The following is a 7,492-nucleotide window of genomic DNA, read 5'->3' as shown; positions in this document are numbered from 1 at the left end:
AATGTGTGTAGCAGTTAGCTGAGACAGATATTTACCCACAGCTTAGCTTCTATAACTTGATATCGCTATATATTTGTTCGTTCAGAAGGTGTTGTTTAATTCCCTTTAACAGGTCTCTATCACGGGTTTCTATTCACGTGCTTGATCGTTAGCGTTTCTATAGTAACGACTCATTTACAAACGAGTAAAGCGGACGCTTCAGTCATAATAAACCGATTAAGATGAAAACCGCGTCCAGTCAAACGGACTAAATGGTTACGGTGAAGCGGTGTTTAAGTTGTGAGTTGTTTTCTTTTCTGTACGGAGATGTTTATTTAACGTTTTTTACGGAAGGAGTCTCCAGTGTCGGCGGTTTGTGACTTTTTTCCTTTTTCCGGCATCTTCAGGACAGAGTTTACGATCTCTTCGGTTTCTTCGTAACACGTCAAGCCGCTCGAGTTTTATTTATTTGTTTGTTTATTTGTTTATCTATTGTGTTATTAACTTTAAAAAAAAAAAAAAGAACGAAAGAAAACAGAGAAGCTGGCGAAGAAACGACCGTAAACGCTGCTGCGATATAAGGGGAATAAAGTTGCGCTGGATTCTTGACGGCGTGTAGCATCGTGTATAAACGAAGCATGTTTGTTGCTGAGGGTTTAAAAGTCAGAGGTTTCTTTTAAATTTTTTTTCTTTTTTTTTTAATGATGTGTATTGAATTCACGCACGCCTTAAGCTGCTGCCGCCGCTTAATACGTTTTATCAAAGCCGCACTGTTTAGTAATTATTGTACTAAAATCCAAGGCCTTTTTTTTTCCGGAGATTTTTCAGAATGATTTAACAGATGTGGAGGTAATCAGAGATAATTAGGTATGTACATTTTGCGGTTTCTTGCTAATCAACGCTGATGAAGTGTCGCTGTGTGCTTTTTTTTATATAAATCATTAACCCGCTCGAGTGGAGTTTTATAGCTCTGAAGTGGTATACTTGTAAACCAGCTGGCTCACACTCTGTCAAAAGAGGGAGGCAGATGGAGAGGGTGGGGGGGGGGGGGGGGTGGTGGAAGCGTGTTGGCAGCATGTTTCTGGAAAATTTACACACACACACACACACACACACACACACACATTGAGCGTTGCGTTCTCCAGACTAATACAAACATCGTATTCATGTCCCCCTTTATTCTTTCCGACACGCCTGTGTTTGTGCTCGTCCCGTTCTCTCTTCATTAGTAGTCACTGACGCTTGGCTTTGTCCCGCAGCCATATGGCCGTTCCTGGCCTAGCCTTGAACTAGCTGGAGATCAGAGGTCAGAGGTCGGATGTGGCTGAGGGCGGCAGCATACTGGCGTAGATTAAGAAGCCCGGCCTTGTTTAAAGAGCATCATTTGGCCGCTCGGCCAGCGGTCAGCGCGTAAGCCGCGTGTCACTGGGACACCCCGTCTGACCTTTGACCTCTGACCTCTGCGGCGGCTACGTGATCGGTTCCCGACGGGCGGACAACGGACGTCGCTTCTTGTTTTATCACGCCTGTCACGATATTCCGTTTAATAATCATTCGGTAGAATCAGTCGTGATTAATGAGGATTTTATAACATAATGTGATAATAATAGCGGTGGTTTTCGATAAGGTTTTCGAAATAGTTCCTTTATCGACGGGAACGGAATTCATACGCTATACGTTATAGCGGCTATAAACAGTCGTACCGTCACCGGCGTGTATTTTTCCTTTGTCTTGAAGCCGTTGCAAAGCTCTGACGCTGGAGACTCCTTCCATGAACGTTAAATAAACCTCTCCTGGCGGAAGCGTTCATTTCTTAGAATGTATTGTAGCATGAATATATGTGAATATAAGGTTAGCGTGGTAAAAACTGACCAACGTTCACGCTTCGGGGGTGTTTCCACAATCCGTTTTGGCACCTTGATCCTTTTATATCGGTTCACGCTGCTGCTGCTGCGGCTGCGCTTCAGCGAGACTTACAATAAAACTTTGTGTAAAACATTGCAAGAATAACACATTAGAGATTGTATTACCGAGCCAGGAAACAGCCTCGCTTTTCCCCTTTAGACAGCACAAATTGCTAAAGAGCCGAGCCGAGCGGAGACGGCCGCTGCACGCTGGGCTGACTGACACCGGGGAGGCCAGAATTCATGCCTGTGGCTGGGGAAGAAATGTCAGAACTTTTCTCTTTTCTCTCTTTTCTCTGTCAGAGTGGTCAGAGGTAGAGCAACATCTGGAGCAGACGTTTTCTCTTTCTATACTCCGTCTCCCTCTCTCGCGCTATTTTTTTTTTTTTTTCCTTTTTTTTTTTTGGGAGAGATCCAGGCCGCCGATAATCTCTCTCTCTCCTCATTAAAGAGAGCTGAATAAACACAGGCCTCTTCCAGTTGTTTCTGCGAATTTCCTTGCAGTTGTCAAGAGACCTGATCACGGGCCAGAGCTTCAAAGAGCCTTGGGGCCAGAGGGGGCCAAAAGGGGCCAAAGGGGGGCCGCAGAGGGGCCTGGGGCCGAACATAACACCGCCACTGCGGACATCCAGCAAGGCTCAGCCTAGCGAGAGAGAGAGAGAGAGAGAGAGAGACAGAGAGAAACAAATATAGAGACAGAGATACAGAGTGAGACAGACAGAGTTAGAGACAGTGAGAGAGAGAGAGAGAGAGATAAAGAAAGAGAGATGCACAGAGAGAGACAGAAAAAGAGAGAAAATATACAGAGAGAGAAAGGTAGACAGAGAAAGAGAGCGACTGGACAAGCGAGATAGAGACGTAGAGAAACCGAGGAGGATAGAGAGAGAGAGAAAGCGAGAGATTTTAAAACAGAGGGTGAGAGGGAAATAAACAAAGAGCGAGGCGGAGACGGAGGGAATAATATGGAGACGCACAGAGATATCGAGACAGATAGGGAAAGACAGATGGAAATGGAGCGAGAAAGACAGAGAGAGGCAGAAATAAAGATAGCAACAGTGAGAGAGAGAGAGAGAGAGAGAGAGAGCACTCAGACATTTTCTTTTCCCTGCACTTCCTGAATGTCGACCGTGAGGGTGGTGATTGGGTAGAAGAGTTTACCATGGAGGCAATTAAGGAAAGTAAAATAACAGGAGAGAGAAAAAAGAGAACGAGACAGAGAGAGAGTGAGAGAGAGAGCGAGAGAGCGCGAGAGAGAGAGAACAAACCAACCTTTGGAATATAATTGCTTACTGGATAACTCTGCTCTGAGATGACTAAATTGATCAAATTGTATCCCAGGGTACTGAGAAAATTGTCTAATGTTTTCTATTACTTCAGCTCACTGATAGCGCATTATTGTTCCTTGCTCCATTTTGCTCGTATAAGAAGATTTAAACTGTATTTTTATGTTGAGTACCTTCACGCCCCTCCCCAATACCCCCCCCCCCACACACACACACACACGCGCAAACATACACGTATACGATGTCTGTGCAGAAATTTCTACGAGGCTTCCCGCTTTCTCGGCACGGTCCTGTATTTTAGCCACGGTGAAGAGGGGAACAAATAGCCGTCGCGTGGAGGTCTAAGGGCAAACACTGAGCCTTCAGTTCATAAGAAGCACGGACAGCTCATCGCTTACACACTCTGAACCAACGTCACACACTGTAGAGTACACACTGCTCGCCACACTGCTGCACTAAGGCAAATAAGTCCTACTTCAACATGCAGTGTGTAACACACACACACACACACACACACACAGACTCGTGCTGGGAAATAAGAGGACCGCCATTACAACGCCCAGAGCAAACACACAGCTGCTGTACGGAGGGGAAAAATTCTCGCTGCCCGCTTTCGCGTCACGAAAGCAGCACTAAAATCCAAAATCTGCCGGTGGATCCGGAGTCAATCCTGGGAGAGCGAGGAGGGAATAAACACCGGGTGGGACGACGTGAGATCCATCGCAGTGCAAAATTCGCACACTCGCAGGCGATTTACAGTCACCGGTCCACCTACTGTCATGATACTGGGAGGAAACCGGAGAACCCGGAGGAACCAGGGACCCTGTAGCTGTGACGTAGCAACGCTACGTGCTACTCGACGATTTGATATGAATATGTAAACATGTGAACGTACGAAAACGGTTCCATGTTGGATTTCTGAAAGAACCCTTAAAGGTTCTATGTACGATCCTACACGAGAAGGTTTTCTTCACGTAGCTCAGAAGCCTTCGTTTTCATTACATGGACGTACGACCTGTTATTTATTTATTTAAAACGAGTGCGGATTAACGGACTCGGATATATATATCGATCGGCATCGCGATTAGCGTCGTGACGAGAGGTCGGGCCGGGAGGTTGCCCGGTCGATGCGTGCGTGAGTGCGGCGGGTGACATGGAGACACGGGGGTCTGGAGGTCGGCAGGTTGAGTTCAAGGCCAGTGAGAGGTGTGCTGACCCCGGAAGTCGGAACGAAGCATCGGTTAGAGTGAGAATCCTTGTTGGGTGATGTCCAGCATAAAGCCAGCAGCAACCCAGTCGATTGGTCTCAGGGGTAAATAGGGTCCAATCCACTCCACCCCTCACCCCCCTCCCTTCCGGCCCTCGTCCACCCCTCTCCACATTGTCGTGCCATTCAAAATCAGCCGGCACCTATTTCCTCCAATAAAATCTAATAACCTTCTCTGTCAGAAATCACGCCAGCCCTCGAGTGCAGACTCAACCGAAGGGGGGAAGGAGGGGTCGCTGGAAGGCGTATAGGCCTGTAATTGCAGAACACGAGTCCTCTCTAACGTCTCCCCATCCCCCAACTGGCGTTCACAGCCATTTTGTTTTCCAACTTGTGTGTTGTTCTGTTGCTTTTTCGCCCTCGGTCCTCATCGCTTCGCTGTTGATTGCCTATGCTGCTCTCGCCGCACTCAGCAATCAGTCAACAGTCAAGGACTTTTTTTTTTTTTATGATTGGGAGGCCCTTTTTTTTGTGGTTGGGGTTGGACATGGTTAGCCTTTTAGCTCGGACTCGGACACGGGAAATAAAGATGCGGCCAGAGACTAAAATACATGGGTCTCACGTGTATTTCATGTTGCAAGACTGTTAGGCTTAAAGGAGCTCATTTTTTCTTACAAAGGCAGTATTTTAATTAAGGCATAAGTTTTAGCCCCCTTTAACCTACCCACTGTGGTGAACAAAAACGATCCTGGACATCTATTTTGGAGATAAATATCTTGTTGCATCTGGTGTTATTTGGTTTCTCTACTCTGTATGCATGAATAGTTACTGTACTTTTAAAACACATGCAGCTCTGCTGTTCTGGCTCTTTATTACGCCAAAGAAAAACAATTTACAATAATTAAAGTAATACCGGCTAGACGGGAAATGGAGCCTAATGATATTGAGATGAATGCTAATAGCTCTTGGATAGGCAAAAATTGTAAACACAAGCTTGTTTGCATTACTTTTGTATTGTTTTATTATTATTATTATTATTATTATTATTATTATTATTATTAATGTAAGTAAAACATTGTGTATTGTCCAGACACCTCTCTACGTCGCCCTAGCCATCTTCACCGTCTCTCCTCGTCTCGCTTTCTCTTCTTCTTTCCTTATTTATAATGGCAGATGAAAGAGACAAATGACCGCACGCGGCTGCCAGCACTCGGGGCTCGGATCAATCGGAGACCCAGCAGTAATTAACTATTTGCTAAACTTACACCATTGATTTCCATTTAATGCTGAGCGCTATGCTCTAAATGAAGACCGATACCTGGGTGGGAGAGAGTGTGTGGAGTAGGGAGGGGAGAGTAACTCTGGGGTGAGGTTGTGTGCAGGGACTTGGGGCTCTGATAAATTGGCTCTTCTTTAATTGGGAGAGGAACAGGATGAATGGGGGCGCATCGGAGAGGAAAAAAACCGAGCTGGGCTTTAATTGGGGAGTCCCTGTCATTGTCTTCTCCTCGTTTTTTTTTTATTTTTTTATTTTCCCGTGCTGGATTATGGCTTGCTGCGCTAACTGCTCTTCAGCATGGTGGAGATGGTCATGTGACCTAGCAACAGGAGGTACAGTCGACATTCTCCTTCTCTCAAACCTTCGCCGTCTCCCCTGATCTGTATCTCAGCCCACTCAATCTTGGTACAGCCAAGCTGGATGGAAGACTTATTAAATTCTTGAGAGGGTTAATGAATAGGATGCTGTCATAGGCCTCCCTGAGCCTTTGTATCACGACGGTCCATCAAGGCCTGCCATTGTTTGCACATTCTAATTGAATCTGTACAAACACGATCCCGCTCCAAAGCCTCGCCGCCACCGCTACTACCGCCGCCGCCGCACGCTCCCTCAGAGCAACGACGAGAACGAGACGGGGAAGAACGTCATTTCCCGAAGTTTGCTTTGAAAATGTCAGGACTCATATAGAAGCAAAGCACGTGACTGACCGCAGAGAGCTCAACGGCTGGAGATGTTCGCTTCTTCCATTTTTTTTTTTTTAATTTCGACTACAATGGATTAACGTTTCATTCAGCGTTATGTCTCTAACTGACGAGGACAGCGCATTGTCCTAAAAAAAAAAAAAAAAAAAAAAAAAAAAACGCCGACGCTGTCACTGAACAATTTCTCACGTGTAAACGTCCTAACATTAAAATTTGATATAAAAACTCAGATCTCAAGTTTAACTTCATACATTCACTACTGTTTTGACATCTACTTGTAATTAAGTAAGGAATTAGACATGACGGCGTGCGCTGTTGACAGAAAATATTCACTGAATGTCTATTGTTCCTATAATACCACAGTGACATCAATTATTTATTACAGGACAGCATGGTGTGCTTTTTATCCATTTAGAGTTCCATTTAAAGTCCCTGTGAAGCGCCTTGAAACGTCCAGCGTTATTCGACGTGTTGACGCAATTTCCACTGAAACAGGAAGTCAGGGAAGAACATATCGAGCAGTTCCTCCACCTTTTTAAATAGCCAATAGCGTTTAGCTTACCTCACAGCCCGGGCAAAGCCGTACTTGACGGCTAAGTACCGTGGATTTTTATCATGGTGGAGGCGGGACACTTCAGATTCCAGAGAGCATTTGATTGGATAACAATTTGATGAGAAGCTGAAGTGCAGAATGATGTCATCAAAACTGTTGATCCGTATCGGTGGATGTGTATATCTTCTAAACGCGAATTCTGTCAATTGTTTTGGAGCGCACCAGCTTATAGGTAACCATAAGGCTGGCATATTCATACTAAAAGCCCCAAAACTTTGTTTTGGACTTTAATGTTATGGTGTACCTGTGTGGAAAAATAAAAAATTCAACGTCCTCCATACAGCTCACGTTTACACATAACGTATCCACATTTCCCAGTGTGAAAAGGTCTAATTGATCTCAAGATACCCTCTTTAAATTTTATATGAATTTCTCCTCGGCCGTCTCTTTGGTGGACGTATCAAAGTTTCCCTATCGGAAAAGTAAAACGGCTCCAAACCCGTTCGTGTATCTAGAAAATTGGACTTTTTTTCCAATGAACCGTTAACGGAAACCTTGAAGAACCCTGAACTGTTGAAGAACTCGT

The 7,492-nt window shown here is 45.1% G+C and overlaps 1 long non-coding RNA gene across 1 annotated transcript in view; it reads left to right on the top strand.

Annotated features, from left to right (window-relative positions):
* The window catches only part of LOC128633736 (uncharacterized), a 60,189-nt gene that overhangs the window by 31,429 nt on the left and 21,268 nt on the right, over positions 1–7,492 (top strand). The window lies entirely within an intron of this gene.

Source organism: Ictalurus punctatus, chromosome 10 (genome assembly GCF_001660625.3).
Source record: "Ictalurus punctatus breed USDA103 chromosome 10, Coco_2.0, whole genome shotgun sequence".
NCBI lineage: Eukaryota > Metazoa > Chordata > Actinopteri > Siluriformes > Ictaluridae > Ictalurus > Ictalurus punctatus.
The sequence above is the reverse complement of the archived record's forward strand: the minus strand, read 5'-3'. Positions and strand labels throughout refer to the sequence as shown.